At 41.6% G+C, this 16,890-nt stretch overlaps 1 pseudogene; it reads right to left on the bottom strand.

Annotated features, from left to right (window-relative positions):
• Positions 1-13,259: 13,259 nt before the first annotated feature.
• Positions 13,260-14,463, bottom strand: LOC100137986 (heterogeneous nuclear ribonucleoprotein D-like; annotated as a pseudogene).
• Between the last annotated feature and the right edge of the window lie 2,427 nt (positions 14,464-16,890).

Raw genomic sequence — 16,890 nt, 5'->3', positions numbered from 1 at the left:
ACCTCCACTAGCTTTGTTCGTGGTGATGCTTTCTAGGGCCCACCTGACTTCACATTCCAGGAAGTCTGGCTCTAGGTCAGTGATCACACCATCGTGATTATCTGGGTTTAGAAGATCTTTTTTGTACAGTTCTTCTGTGTATTCTTGCTATCTCTTCTTAATACCCTACATTAATTAATGACTAAGTACATTATATTCCCATTACTTACTTTTTTTTTTCTCTTCCACATTGGTTTTCATGTGGTATTTGCTTTTTATTGTAGAGAGTGTTGAAAATTCTCTAGTTCTCTTTTTTTTTTTTTTTTTTTTGCTTTACAATATTATATTTGTTTTGCCATACACCAACATGCATCCACCACGGGTGTACACGTGTTCCCATCCTGAACCTCCCTCCCACCTCCCTCCCCATATCATCCCTCCGGGTCATCCCAGTGCACCAGCCCCAAGCCTCCTGTATCCTGTATCGAACCTGGACTGGCGATTTGTTTCTTATATGATATTATACATGTTTTAATGCCATTCTCCCAAATCATCCCCCCCCCCCACAGAGTCCATAAGCCTGTTCTATACATCAGTGTCTCTTTTGCTGTCTCGCATACAGGTTGTCGTTACCATCTTTCTAAATTCCATATATATGCGTTAGTATACTGTATTGGTGTTTTTCTTTCTGGCTTACTTCACTCTGTATAATAGGCTCCAGTTTCATCCACCTCATTAGAACTGATTCAAATGCATTCTTTTTAATGGCTGAGTAATACTCCATTCTGTATATGTACCACAGCTTTCTTATCCATTCGTCTGCTGATCGACATCTAGGTTGCTTCCATGTCCTGGCTATTATAAACAGTGCTGCGATGAACATTGGGGTACAGGGGTCTCTTTCAATTCTGGTTTCCTCAGTGTGTATGCCCAGCAGTGGGATTGCTGGGTCGTATGGCAGTTCTATTTCCAGTTTTTTAAGGAATCTCCACACTGTTCTCCATAGTGGCTGTACTAGTTTGCATTCCCACCAACAGTGTAAGAGGGTTCCCTTTTCTCCACACCCTCTCCAGCATTTATTGCTTGTAGACTTTTGGATCGCAGCCATTCTGACTGGCATGAAATGGTACCTCATTGTGGTTTTGATTTGCATTTCTCTAATAATGAGTGATGTTGAGCATCTTTTCATGTGTTTGTTAGCCACCTGTATGTCTTCTTTGGAGAAATGTCTGTTTAGTTCTTTGGCCCATTTTTTGATTGGGTCATTTATTTTTCTGGAGTTGAGCTGCAGGAGTTGCTTGTATATTCTTGAAATTAGTTCTTTGTCAGTTGCTTCATTTGCTATTATTTTCTCCCATTCTGAAGTCTGTCTTTTCACCTTGCTTATAGTTTCTTTGGTTGTGCAGAAGCTTTTAATTTTAATTAGATCCCATTTGTTTATTTTTGCTTTTATTTCCAATATTCTGGGAGGTGGGTCATAGAGGATCCTGCTGTGATGTATGTTGGAGAGTGTTTTGCCTATGTTCTCCTCTAAGAGTTTTATAGTTTCTGGTCTTATGTTTAGATCTTTAATCCATTTTGAGTTTGCTTTTGTGTATGGTGTTAGAAAGTGTTCTAGTTTCATTCTTTTACAAGTGGTTGACCAGTTTTCCCAGCACCACTTGTTAAAGAGATTGTCTTTTCTCCATTGTATATTCTTGACTCCTTTGTCAAAGATAAGTGTCCATAGGTGCGTGGGTTTATCTCTGGGCTTTCTATTTTGTTCCATTGATCTATATTTCTGTCTTTGTGCCAGTACCATACTGTCTTGATGACTGTGGCTTTGTAGTAGAGCCTGAAGTCAGGCAGGTTGATTCCTCCAGTTCCATTCTTCTTTCTCAAGATGGCTTTGGCTATTCGAGGTAAGCCGCTGCTCCAGCACCACCCGCAACTCAGTGCCTGCCATGCTGTCCTCGTGGCGGTGGTGAGAGACCCGGCCGAGGAACTGCTACTTTTTTATAACTGTAAAAAGTTATAAATTTACATCTTAACCCCTTCATCTGTTTCACTCTCCCACCCCACTCCTCCTCTGGCAACTACCAATCTGTCCTAAAAGAGTCCATTGTTTGTTTGTTTGTTTGTTTTCTTTTTTACCTCACTGTGTGGCTTGAGGGATCTTAGTTCCTTAACCAGGGATAGAACCCATGCCCCCTGCAGTGGGAGCATGATGTCCTAACCACTAGACCACCAGGGCATTCCTAAGAGTCCATTTCGTGAACCTCTTGTCAAGGATTATATTTAGCTGCAAAAAAAAAAAAAAAAAAAACCTATCACAGCAGCTTAAATAATTCAGTGGATTTATTTATCACAAAATAAAAATTCTAGGGGTAGGCAACGAAGGACTAGTGTGAGACTCAACTACTTTAAGAGGGTACTTGACTTCTTTGATATTCCTACTTCACATTCTATTGCACATAATTTTTTTTCAGCCTCCTGATCACAGAATGGCTACTGTCTCTCCAATCATCCTATCTGTTTCCAGGGATAAACAAGAATAAAAGATGAACAAAGAACATTTAGACTTCTACTCACTAGCACTTGTACAATGGCAACTCTAGATACTAAGGAGTCTGAGAATTTTAATATTTTGTACTGACATTAGAAGCAAGGGGGAAAACTGGGATTGGAATGATGTGCTGAGTTCACTACTAGAAACTATGATTTATCAATTTTATCAATTTTATCAAATTTATCAGTTTTTGTCAATTTCAATTTTTTAAAAAACGCAAACTTGTCATCTACATTTCTTTGATTATTAATGAAGTGGAACAATGGTGATTTTGTGCAATATTGATCTTGGTTTTACTAAACATAGAAAATAATTTAGAAATAATGGTAATCACTTCTGCCTTCCTGGCCATGCCACATAGCTTGCAGGATCTTAGTTCTCCAACTCGGGCCCTTGACAGTGAAAACTTGAAGTCCTAACCACTGGACCACAGAGAATTCCCAACCTTTAAATATGTAAACCCATGCTCAGCTCACTGGCCATAAAAAACAGGTCATGGGCAATGGTTTGTAAACCCTGATCTTGACAAGAATAAAGCATTAGTGTTATTCCCCTCTGTTTTCAAATCTACCTGCCTTCTTCTGGAATTTATCACATGACTTGGTCTGGGTAAAATCTCAGTATATTATTATCAAATTGGTGCAGGAAGGGGGACCCCTTCCAAGGCCCGAAACTGGGCTCTTGTCTAACACTCGGAAATGAATTGTCCGAGGAGACACATGTGCTGACAAAGCAAGAGATTTTATTGGGAAAGGGCACCCGGGTGGAAAGCAGTAGGGTAAAGGAACCCAGGAGAACTGCTCTGCCGCGTGGCTCGCAGTCTCAGGTTTTATGGTGATGAGATTAGTTTCTGGGTGGTCTTTGGCCAATCATTCTAATTCAGGGTCTTTCCTGGTGACGCAGGCATCGCTCAGCCAAGATGGATGCTAGCGAGAGGGATTCTGGGAAGTGGACGGACATGCGGTGTCTCCTTTCGACCTTTCCGGAACTCTCCCAGTTGGTGGTGGCTTATTAGTTCCGTATTCCTTATAGGATCTCCTGTCATAAAACAACTCATGCAAATGGTTACTATGGTGCCTGGCCAGGGTGGGCGGTCTTAATCAATCTGCTTCTCCTAACAACTTCCCCCTGAGAGACTCAAGATAACTTCTTGGGAATTGGGGCAGAGGTCTCTTTCTTCTGTAACTTCTTCCTGCTGTGCATGGGCATAGGCCTGCCTAGCAGAGCAGAAGTTTTTCTCTACCTGATCTAAGTAGGGGTGTTCCACATCTGAAACCAGCTTCCACCCTTGAAGTAACAGCAATTTAGTTTGAAACTGTTGGCCCCTCTCAGAGATGAAATAGACAAGGGCCAAACAAGAGACCTAACAGGATGGTCATCTCTGGTCCCCGGAAACACAAGGCAACATTTGGGGTGAGGGTTGCAGGGTTTGTGGCCCTTTTTGATTGGTTGGTGGTGAGGCAACAGCTGTGTTCCAGGAATCTTGTGCTCAGTCTGAAGTTACCATCCTCCACCTGGGTGGGGGCTCAAAGACACTGCTATGCATATTTCTTTGAGTAGGAACCAGGACTCTCTCCGGAGGCCGTACCAACCTTTGACTGTTTCTCCTGTTTCTGTATCCCCTCACTTCCCCGATTAGTAATTGTTGGAATCCACCCTTTGGAACTCAGGGAAGGTGAAGGAGGCTGAATGAAGCCTATATCCTACAGACAAGCAATGGAGAACACAGAACTGATCTCTACTCCAGAGCCCCACAGAGTTCTACTCAGTTTTAATTTAGGGAACTAGGCAACTATGACTGTGATAACTTCCTGTCAAAATGGGGCATAGGACTGCCTCAGCTTGGAGTGTAGACACTGAATTGGAAGTGTTTCTGAGTTCCAAGTTCTAGATCTGAGTCTTGTATGATTAAAATCTCAATCTCTTGGTCTGCCGTTTTGGTGTAACAGACCCAATTAGAAGTAGTTGGAGGAGTGATAACTGGAATTTAGTAGACAAAATAAATCTCATTTCTTTTTAGAAGAATAGGCCTGAAACCCAGTCTGGACCTGGCACTTCAGGGAGACTTGTAGCCAGGTAGCCAGTTGCCTAGTTTTATAAAAAGTCAGGTTGCCAGTTACTAGCTTCCAGCAGACATAGTTTTGAGAATGGTGGCATCCAAGCCTGACATGACTCAGAAAACTCAAGTGTTGGATATAGGGAGAGAGACTTCTGCTCTGCTAGGCAGGCCTATGCCCATGCACAGCAGGAAGAAGTTACAGAAGAAAGAGACCTCTGCCCCAATTCCCAAGAAGTATCTTGAGTATGAAGTCTCTCAGAGGGGAGTTGTTAGGGGAAGCACACTGATTGAGACCGCCCACCCTGCCCAGGCACCACAGTAACCATTTGCATGAGTTGTTTTATGACAGGAGATCCTGATAAGGAATACGGAGCTAATAAGCCACCACCAACTGGGAGAGTTCCAGAAAGGTCGAAAGGAGACACCACGTGTCCGTCCACTTCCCAGAATCCCTCTCACTAGCATCCATCTTGGCTGATGCGTGTGTCACCAGGAAAGACCCTGAATTAGAATGATTGGCCGAAGACCACCCAGAAACTAATCTCATCACCATAAAACCTGAGACTGTGAGCCACGCGGCAGAGCAGTTCTCCTGGGTTCCTTTACCCTAGTGCTTTCCACCCGGGTGCCCTTTCCCAATAAAATCTCTTGCTTTGTCAGCACATGTGTCTCCTCGGACAATTCATTTCCGAGTGTTAGACAAGAGCCCAGTTTCGGGCCTTGGAAGGGGTCTGCCTTCCTGAAAAAATACTGCTGAGTCATGCATAGGGGATGGGGCCATCACCATAGCCTCTATCTCCCCACATCCGCCATCAGCAGCTGAACAGTAGAGAGGCTGGCCCATCAAATGCCTGATGCACTGAACCACAGAGTAGGACACCACCCAGGGTGCTCCTTTAAGTGACTGATGTGCCGATCTACAGAGTAGGACCCCAGACGGCGGGGGGCCCTTTATGTGCCTGATGCACCAAACAACAGAGAGGGACCCCAGGCAAGGGAGCCCTCTGAGTGCCTGAACAGGCAGATCTATGGAGAAAGACTGGCCAAAGAGGCCTTCTGATCGCCAGCTACAAAAGGCTCGAAAAAAGACCATGATAGGGCCATAACTCCTGCGGCAGAGGCAGTCCATGTCCCTGCACACTTGGCGCCGCCAGGGTCCCTGCAAGCCAAGCAGCTGCACCACCTTCATGCTCAACTCTCACTAGGGCAGAGCTGCCACAGGCAAAAAAAACGTCTTGCTTCTATGCACACAGGGTTGCTTGGGTCATGTCCAGCTCTGTGACCCTGTGGACTGTGGCCCACCAGGCTTCTCTTTCAGGGAGGGGTGTTCTCCAGGCAAGATTACTGGAGGATATTGGCCATTACTGGTTGCCATACCCTTCCAGAGCACTGTATTCCCTGCTGCCCTAGCCACCAACCCCCCAAAGTACCTGGTGATGCGAGAACCCCTGTGACCCAAGCAGCTGCACCACCTCCTCACTTGGCCCTCACAGGAGCAAACCCAAGCCCTCCAGAGCAGCCTCAGGAGGAAACTCCAGTGGACGACCCACATGTAGAGGTAGAAGTAAAACCACAATTGAAACTCAGGAGTAGTGTGGCTAAGGAAGAAGACCCAAAACCTTCCCACCAGCTGTACAAGCTGCAGATTAAATCCACACGATCAACTAGGCAGACTCTGTGTCTATGGAATATATAAAAGGTCATTGAAAGCTCCCACAAAAGAAGTTCTGATAGCGCTAGTTCTGATAGCTATGGACATTGGAGGCAAGAATACAGGAGTAGAACCAGATTACAATATGAGCTGCCCTCACGGCAGGTCCAGAGATCCGCACAGTGTTGGAAGGCATCCTAGGGAGGTGAAGTGGACTGTGACTCCCAGAGAGGGAAACGGCTCTGACAGCAGTGACTCAAGAAAAGCATTTATTATTCTTATGTTTTGACTTGTTTTGTAGATTCTTTTGGATTTTTTCCCCCTGCTTTTCCCCCCTCTGTTGTAGTTGTTGGTTTTATTGGCATTATGAAATCTAATTAAGATTTGAGCTTTTTTTTTTCCTCAGTCACATTTTTTATCATTGTTATAAACCTCTGCCTCTACATTGGGCTTTTGCAGTTCTGTGGAGTTTCCCTTTTTCTCTCTCTTTTTTTTAATTTTAAGTTTTCAAACCTATTATTTTTTCTACAGTTATTCCTTTGTTTACTTTTCCTCCTGTTCTTTTCCCCTTGCAGTTAATCTTTAATGTATATAAATCTTCTTTATCTACTTCTATTTGACATTGTATATCCATTCTTTCTTTCTTTCCTTTCTTCTCACATATTTGTTAGTTTTATTTTCATTGCTTTATTCCCCAATTGGCATCTTGCTTTAGTTTGATTTTCCAGTTTGTGCTTTAGTTAGTTTTGTTCTGAGAGATATACTTTTTGGTTTCCTTTGTTATCCAGGTCAATCTATTGTACTTTACTTTTGCTGGACTGTTTTTTCTACAGTTATTCCTTTGTTTACTTTTCCTCCTGTTCTTTTCCCCTTGCAGTTAATCTTTAATGTATATAAATCTTCTTTATCTACCTCTATTTGACATTGTATATCCATTCTTTCTTTCTTTCCTTTCTTCTCAACATATTTGTCAGTTTTATTTTCATTGCTTTACTCCCCAATTGACATCTTGCTTTAGTTTGATTTTCCAGTTTGTGCTTTAGTTAGTTTTTTTCTGATAGATATATTTTTTGGTTTCCTTTGTTATCCAGGTCAATCTATTGTACTTTACTTTTGTTGGACTGTTTTGATTTTGCTTATGGGTGTATATGTATATATGTATATTCAGTCACACTTTTTATTGTTGTTATAAACTTCTGCCTCTACGTTGGGCTTTTGCACTTCTGTGAAGTTTTCCTTTTTTTTTTTTTCCTTTTTCTTTCTTCTTCCTTTTTTTATTTCGTTTTTTATCATTTTAATTTATAATTTTTAAACCTATTAAACTTTTTCTACATTTATTCTTTGTTTGCCTTTCCTACAGTTCTTTTCCCCTTGCAGTTAATCTTTAATGTATATAAATCTTCATCTGCCTCTATTTAACTTTGCATATGTATTCTTTCTTTATTTTCTTTCTTTCCTTTCCTCTCAACATATTTGTTAATTTTGTCTTCATTGCTTTTTTCCCCACGTGGCACCTTGCTTTAATTTTGTTTTCCAGGTTGTGCTTCAGTTAGTTTTTCTTCCTAACTGGTAAATATGATTTTTGATTTCCTTTGTTTGCCAGGTCAATCTATTGTACTTCTTTTTTTGTTGGATTGTTTTGACCTTGCTCATAGGCGTACATGTATATGTGTATATTCCATTATTTTAATTATTACTTGTCTGATTTTGTAACTGCCATTTGTCTGGGGTTCACCTTTGGTTTCTCGTTTTTGGATATTTGTTTTAATCTCACTTAATGCCATAACAAACCACTTGTGGAACATCAGTCCTGACCAAGATCCAGCCCTGAGACTTTGGAGTGGGAGTACTGACTCCAAGACCCTAGACTACCAGAGAACTAACCCTCAGTTCAGTTCAGTCACTGAGTCATGTTCGACTCTTTGTGACCCCATGAATCGCAGCACATCAGGCCTCCCTGTCTATCACCAACTCCCGGAGTTTACCCAAACTCATGTCCATCGAGTCAGTAATGACATCCAGCCATCTCATCCTCTGTCGTCCCCTTCTCCTCCTGCCCCCAATCCCTCCCAGCATCAGGGTCTTTTCCAATGAGTCAACTCTTCACATCAGGTGGCCAAAGTATTGGAGTTTCAGCTTCAACATCAGTCCTTTCAATGAACACCCAGGACTGAACTCCTTTAGGATGGACTGGTTGGATCTCCTTGCAGTCTAAGGGATTCTCAAGAGTCTTCTCCAACACCACAGTTCAAAAGCATCAATTCTTTGGCACTCAGCCTTCTTCACAGTCCAACTCTCACATCCATACACGACCACAGGAAAAACCATAGCCTTGATTAGACGGAACTTTGTTGGCAAAGTAATGTCTCTGCTTTTCAATATGCTATCTAAGTTGGTCATAACTTTTCTTCCAAGGAGTAAGCGTCTTTTAATTTCATGGCTGCAGTCCCCATCTGCAGTGATTTTGGAGCCCAGAAAAATAAAGTCTGACACTGTTTCCACAGTTTCCCCATCTATTTGCCATGAAGTGATGGGACTGGATGCCATGACCTTAGTTTTCTGAATGTTGAGCTTTAAGCCAACTTTTCCACTCTCCTCTTTCACTTTCACCAAGAAGCTCTTTAGTTCCTCTTCACTTCCTGCCATAAGGGTGGTGTCATCTGCATATCTGAGGTTATTGATATTTCTCCCAGCAATCTTGATTCCAGCTTGTGCTTCTTTCAGCCCAGCGTTTCTCATGATGTACTCTGCATATAAGTTAAATAAGCAGGGTGACAACCATAAGAGATGATAAACATTTTTTTCCTTGGTGGTGTTCCAACCAAGGAAATGGTGATGAATCAGACTCAGGAAACGAACTTATGGTTGCTGACAGCTAAAGAGATAGGGAGTTTGGGAAGGACACGTACACATTTCTATATTCAAAATGGATAACCAATAAGAACCTATTGTGTAGCACATGCAACTCTACTCAAGCTTCTGTGCCAGCCTGGATGGGAGAGGGGTTTGGGGAAGAACAGATACATGTATATGTATGGCTGAGTCCCTTCACTGTTCACCTGAAACTATCACAACACTGTTAATCAGCTATACCCCAATACAAAATACAAAGTTTAAAGTTTGGGAAAAAGAAAAAAAGAAATGGTCATGAGTGATGTTCCTCTTAAGGAAGGGCTAGAAATGCTGTACATGCCTGTGTACAACCTACAGGCCCAATGATTGGCAGCATGCCTTCAGCCTGAGACTCTCGAATTCTGCCGTTTAAAAGAGGAGTCCGATCCTCATCCAGTTAAAAGGAATGCTTAGTCCTGCAAGAGAATATTGTCACATCTGGCTCTAGTGAACCTGAAGTGCCTAAATGCAGAGTGCTGCTACTTCACTGAGCTCCAAAGAACAAGTTGTGTTTGCTTTGCACCTCTTCCATAATGAATAGTATGGTAGATTTCAGTTTGAGATTTGCTTTCCTTGTAATATATCAGTTCAGCAGGGGAGGCTGTGGAAAAGGAGACCCATAGCCTTCACTACCTCAGATCGTCAAGATCACTTACACCTACCAAAAAGAACTCGACAACTGTGAACAATCAGTTTGGCTTAGGTCAGTTTACAAACACATCCTTAATGACTCATTGTTTATAAATAATCTCAAACCATGGTTTTCTCTCAAGGGTGATATTTCAGACAGTCTCATTGGATAGATCCCTTTGACATCTCTATATAGTCATGAGTTGAAGAACACTCTAAGGTACCTGGGACCACACCTGTTTTTACTCACTATTCTATTCTCTGTGTGTGCCATGCAGTAAGTGTTCAATAAAAACTATTAAATGTATGCTTTAACAAATGAATATGTAACACATTTTAGCCAGAATGTTCCCAAGTCCAAATCTTCCAACTTTCATTGGACCAAAAAAAAAAAAAAAAAATCTGCTGACTCAATTTCCTGCACTACGTACTCTGGAAAAACCCCATGCCCTCTCTGAGAGTTCAAGGGATTCCCAGGGGCCCCTCGTGGCTACCTCTGGCTCTGACTTCTTGTTCTTGCTGAATTCTCTCACGTCTCTCCTCCCACACAGTTCTCATCCTTACACTATATATAGGACCAAGTATGAAGCCTCCCCTTTTATCTGCAAAACATCACCAATCCAAGGCAGTTGTTGAGATTGCTACTGAAGGTTTTTGGATAATAGAGAGGAATTACTACTGCCAGCCCCAAAAATAAATAAAAATGAGATATTAGACATCTCTGTTCTCATGTTCCTCAGCATCCCTGAAACAAGGAACTTCCTACTGCTGAATTTCCCCCTCAGAAGAGTGACCCTGCCTCTGGCTCCCAGAGCTATAACGGCCTCTCACTAACCTCTGACATCAATCACTAACTTTCCAACGTTGTCTTATACAGGGAAGCCTACCTCTTCTTTGCTGCACCATCTCCTGTCTAGGCTGAGTTTTTGCAAGCAAAGTGGCCTGATTAGATGTTTTTTTCTAACCCAGGAATTTATATCTCTCCCTCTAGGCCATGCTCTATACAAGAGCATTTACTGTATATATTCTATGAACCAGTTGTCCTAATAGATGCCAGGATATAAAATGAATAAGAGCTTTCATGGTGGCTCAGTGGTAAAGAATCCACCTGCCAATGTAGGAGACACAGAAGATGCGGGTTTGTATCTTCTGGTTCATAGAATATATACAGTAAATGCTCTTGTATATAGCATAACCAATCTGACTGCTACTAACAAAGTACAACATGTTGAAGCTGAAGATGGAGACTGACTTCATTTTACTTCATTTTAATGTAAACAGCCAGCTGGGTCATTGTTATACATACTGATCTCCAAACCTCCCTAACTATCCCTTCCCTCCACCCTTCCCCCCTGGTAACCATAAATTTGTTCTTTAAGTCTGTGAGTCTATTTCTATTTTTGTATATAAGTGTATTTGTATCATTTCTTTTTAGATTCTATATATAAGGGATATGGGATATCATACTTTTTTTTCTCTGTCTGACTTAATTCTCTGTCACTCAATATCACAATCTCTAGGTACATCCATGTTGTTGCAAATGGCATTACTTCATTCTTTTTAATGGCTGCGTAATATTCCACTGTATACATGTACCACTTCTTCCTTATCCATTCCTTTATCAATGGGAATTTAGGTTTCTTCCATGCCTTGGCTACTGTAAACATATTGCAATAAACACTGGGGTGCATGTATCCTTCCAGACCATGTTTTCCTCCAGATGTATACCCAGGAGTGGGGTTGCAGAGTCATGTGGTAACTCTAGCTTTTTTAGCTTTTTTAAGGAACCTCCATACTATTCTCCATAGTAGCTATACCAATTTACATTCCCACCAACAGTGCAGGAGGATTCTCTTCTCTCCACACCCTCTTCAGCACTTAATGTTTGTGAATTTTTTGATGATAGCCATTTTACTGGTGTGAGTTGATATCTCATTGTAGTTTTGATTTGCATTTCTCTAATAACTAGCAGAAAGTGAAGAGGAAGTAAAAAGCCTCTTGATGAAAATGAAAGAGGAGAGTGAAAAAGTTGGCTTAAAGCTCAACATTCAGAAAACGAAGATCATGGCATCCAGTCCCATTACTTCATGGGAAATAGATGGGGAAACAGTGGAAACAGTGTCAGACGTTATTTTGGGGGGGCTCCAAAATCACTGCAGATGGTGATTGCAGCCAGGAAATTAAAAGACACTTACTCCTTGGAAGGAAAGTTATGGCCAACCTAGATAGCATATTCAAAAGCAGAGGCATTACTTTGCCAACTAAAGTCCATCTAGTCAAGGCTATGGTTTTTCCAATGGTCATGTATGGATGTGAGAGTTGGATTGTGAAGAAAGCTGAGCGCCGAAGAATTGATGCTTTTGAACTGTGGTGTTGGAGAAGACTCTTGAGAGTCCCTTGGACTGCAAGGAGATCCAATCAGTCCATTCTGAAGGAGATCAGCCCTGGGTGTTCTTTGGAAAGAATGATGCTAAAGTTGAAACTCCAGTACTTTGGCCACCTCATGTGAAGAGTTGACTCATTGGAAAAGACTCTGATGCTGGGAGGGATTGGGGGCAGGAGGAGAAGGGGATGACAGAGGATGAGATGGCTGGATGGCATCACCGACTCGATGGACGTGAGTTTGAGTCAACTCCAGGAGTTGGTGATGGACAAGGAGGCCTGGTGTGCTGCAATTCGTGGAGTCGCAAAGAGTCGGACACAACTGAACGACTGAACTGAATAACTAGCAATGTTGAACCTCTTTTCGTGTGTCTCTTGGCCGTCTGTATGTATTCTTTGGAGAAATGTCTATTTTGGGTTTCTGCCCATTTTTTGATTGGATTGTTTGTTTTGATGATATTAAGCTTCATGGGCTGTTAGTAGATTTTGGAGACTAACCCCTCATCAATCACACCATTTGAAAATATTTACTCCAAGTCTGTGGGTTGTCTTTTGTTTTGTTTCTGGTTTTCTTTACTGTGCCAAAGCTTTTAGGCTTAATTAAGTCCCACTTATTTATTCTTGTTTCTTGTTTCCATTATTCTAGAAAGTAGATCAAAAAGGATACTGCTGCCATCTATGTTAGGAGTGCTCTGCCTATGTTTTCCTCTAAGAGTTTTAGTGTTCAGTCTCAACTTTAGGTCTTTAATCCATTGTGAGCTTATTTTTTGTATGGTATAAAGAATGATCTAATTTGATTTTTTCCCCATGTTTCAGTCCAGTTTTCCCACCACCATTTGTTGAAGAGACTGTCTTTTCAAAATTGCATAGTCATGCCTCCTTCATCATAGATTAATTGACCATGGGTGCATGGGTTTATTTCTGGGCTCTTGATCTTGTTCCATTGATCTATATTTCTATTTTTGTGACAGTACCACACTGTTTTGACGACTATAGCTTTGTAGGATAGTCTGAAGTCAGGGAGCCTGATTCCTCTAGCTCTGTTTTTCCTTCCTCAAGATTGTTTTGGCTTTCCCTGAAGCATTTTCAGGAACTGAGGACAAGAGACCAAACGTTATCTCAGTGCTCTTATCACTCAATGAACTCCAAGGGTTTGGGAAACTGTAAGACAGGAACTATGGATGAAGACCAAATATATATTTCTCATATATTCTGATTATCACCTGAATGATCAGATATATTTTTTAATAAACCACAATATCATAGGCACTCTTGTAACTTCCATATCTTTCATCTTAATATTTGGTTTGGGGTTTGACCCTGATGTCCACCATGATCCTAGTTCCACCTGGTCCACCAGCTGCAGCTCCCCTTCCCCCCATTGCTATTGATGCTTGTACATCTCTTTGGGTTGTGCTTTTTTGTTTTAATTTACGTGTCACAGAACCAATTTGATGATATGTGCTTTCTAACAATTTCTTTACTGGCTCTTCATCTGTATATGTGATAAAACAAATCCTCATTTTTTCATTTATTTTTGAATCCATGGGGAGTTCAATATTTCAACCCCTCCTAAATCTCCAAAGTATTCTTTAATTTGTTCTTCAGAAGTATCTGGGCTCAACCTACCCACAAAAATCTTTTTAGGAGATTTTTTGCCTCTTAAGTTAATACTCTTAAAGTATTAACTTTTGGTGGGTCTATCAATTTGCCATCTAGTTAGTGTTCTTTGTCTTCCAAAGTCTTATTAACACTAGCAGCATCTTTGAAAAGCACAAATCCAGGTCCTCTTGATCTTCAAGTAATTGGCTCTGTTTTGATTATGCAGTCTACAGCTTATCAAGTGAGATAAGTATTCAGTCAGGTCTTTCTTGCTTATATACCAACTCAAGGCTCCAATAAACATTATACTATCATCCTGCTGATCCTTACTGATGTTGATCTTGTAGCCCTCTGCAAATGCTTCTGGGTCATCATACTTGCTTACATGCTGCATGGTGGGGGTGCAGCACCAGCTCAGCCTGAGTCCAGGCAGCGGTGATGATGGTGCATTTTATGGACCTGAATTTAAAATGATGGCAGAAAGGCCCATTCCTTGAATTTTTTAATATTTTGACTTCTTGGGGCCTTACATCCCCTGCAGGAACTATCCCTGCCAGGGTTAGCTAATTTCTAAGGGTAGCAAACAACTCGCCTGTGAACTTTCCTGTCATGTGCAAACCAACCAATACAGAGCTCGTACCCTCAGCCTTCTGTCTGTTAGGGTCTCACATTCCAGGACACTATCAACCTGCCCCAGTCACCAAGGATCAGGAGCCAGACAACTAGAGATAGCCCCTGTGCCCCAGAGCCCGCTGAAATTATTCAAACTAGCCAACCTGAAATCTGCTTATCCTGCTTTACCTCTTCCTGTGGAAACCACAATAAGAGCTCTTGCATACGATTTTCCCTCAATGTCTCTGCCTCCTGATTGACCCTGGTTTCTGCCCTTTATGGCCCCCCACCCTGATGCTGGGAAAGACTGAATGCAAAAGGAGAAGAGGGCGGCAGAGGGTAAGATGGTTAGATAGCATCACCTACTCAAAGGACATGAATCTTAGCAAACTCTGGGAAATAGTGAAGGACAGGGAAGCCTGGCTTGCTGCAGTCCATGGGGTCACAGAGTCAGATAAGACTTAGAGACCAAACAACTACAGCTTGTGGGACTGAGCACTTTACCTGTGGAATCTGATTCTATCTCCGGGCAGGTAGTGTCAAAATTGAGTCAAATGCTCAGACACTCTGTGGCATCCAAATATTGCTTGTTGGTATGGGGAAGCCTATACACACACACACAGGAATGAGTCTCAGAACCTTGCTTAGTGCCTACAGTGGTGATCAAAACTATAGTGGCTATGGGTGGCATGAAGATACTGCGTAGAACTATGGGAAATCTGGATATGGACTAGAATACGCAGATATTGGCAAACAGAGCGCGTATGGCAATGCATCTCAAGCAGGAGACAATCACCAAAATGATTTCCAGCCATACTAGTGGGGGCATCAGAAAAAAACAAGAGTAGTGCTAAGCTATTAATGATTGGCCTTCTGTTGATTTAAAATGATTATTTTGTAAAAGATTTTCTATGGTACAAGACAAAACTATGTCCCACTGTTTATAATTGAAACAGGAGGGAAGGGGGCAAAGCACATTCTTTAAAAGAGTGACAAAGCCTGAGGACATGACATAAGCTGATTAGAACCAAACAGGTCCAAGATGGAAGACAAACTGACTTCCACTAGGCCTTGAGCCTTCAGTATATGTTCATTGTAACAGATCAGCAAGCTAAATGACATACCTACCAGGGAAAACCACTAGACCATTCAGATATGACCTAAATCAAATCCCTTATAATTATACAGTGGAAGTGACAAATAGATTCAAGGGAATAGATCTGATAGAGTGCCTGAAGAACTATGGATGGAGGTTCATAGCACTTTACACGAGGCGGTGATCAAAACCATCCCCAAGAAAAAGAAATGCAAGAAGGCAAAATGTTTGTCTGAGGAGGCCTTACAAATAGTTGAAAAAGAAGAGAAACCAAAAGCAAAGGACAAAAGGAAAGATATACCCATCTGAATGCAGAGTTCCAAAGAATAGCAAGAAGAGATAAGAAAGCCTTCTTCAGTGATCAATGCAAAGAAATAGAGGAAAACAATAGAATGGGAAAGACTAGAGATCTCTTCAAGAAAATTAGAGATACCAAGGGAACATTTCATGCAAAGATGGACACAATAAAGGACAGAAACAATATGGACCTAACAGAAGCAGAAGATATTAAGAAGAGGTAGCAAGAATACACAAAAGAACTGTACAAAAAAGATCTTAATGACCCAGATAACCATGATGGTTTGATCACTTACAGACAGCCAAACATGCCTGGAGTGAGAAGTCAAATGGACCTTGGGAAGCATCACAAAGTTAGTGGAGGTGATGGAATTCTAGCTGAGCTATTTCAAATCCTAAAAGATAATGCTGTGAAAGTGCTGCACTCAATGTGCCAGCAAATTTGGAAAAGTCAGCAGTGGCCACAGGCCTGGAAAAGGTCAGTTTTCATTCCAATACAGAAGAAAGGCAATGCCAAAATATGTTCAAACTACCGCACAATTGCACTCACCTAATATGCTAGCAAAGTAATGCCCAAAATTCTGCAAGCCAGGCTTCAACAGTACATGAACCATGAACTTCCAGATGTACAAGCTGGATTTAGAAAAGGCAGAGGAACCAGAGATCAAATTGCCAACATCCATTGGATGATCAAAAAAGCAAGAAAGTTCCAGAAAAACATCTGCTTTATTGACTACACAAAGGCCTTTGTGTGGATCACAACAAACTGTGGAAAATTCTTCAAGAGATGCGAATACCAGACCACCTGACCTGCCTCTTGAGAAATCTGTATGCATATCAGGAAGCAACAGTTAGAACTGGGCATGGAACAACAGTCTAGTTCCAGATTGGATAAGGAGTACATCAAGGCTGTATATTGTCACCCCACTTATTTAACTTATATTCAGAGTACATCACCCAAAATGCCAGGCTGGATGAAGCACAAGCTGGAATCAAGATGGCCGGGAGAAATATCAATAACTGCAGATATACAGATGACACCACCATTATGTCAGAAAGTGAAGAGAAACTAAAGAGTCTCTTGATAAAAGTGAAAGAGGAGAGTGAAAAAGTTGGCTTAAAACTCAACATTCAAAAAATGA

Source organism: Bos taurus, chromosome 3 (assembly GCF_002263795.3).
Source record: "Bos taurus isolate L1 Dominette 01449 registration number 42190680 breed Hereford chromosome 3, ARS-UCD2.0, whole genome shotgun sequence".
NCBI lineage: Eukaryota > Metazoa > Chordata > Mammalia > Artiodactyla > Bovidae > Bos > Bos taurus.
This window is presented reverse-complemented; position numbering and strand designations above follow the sequence as displayed.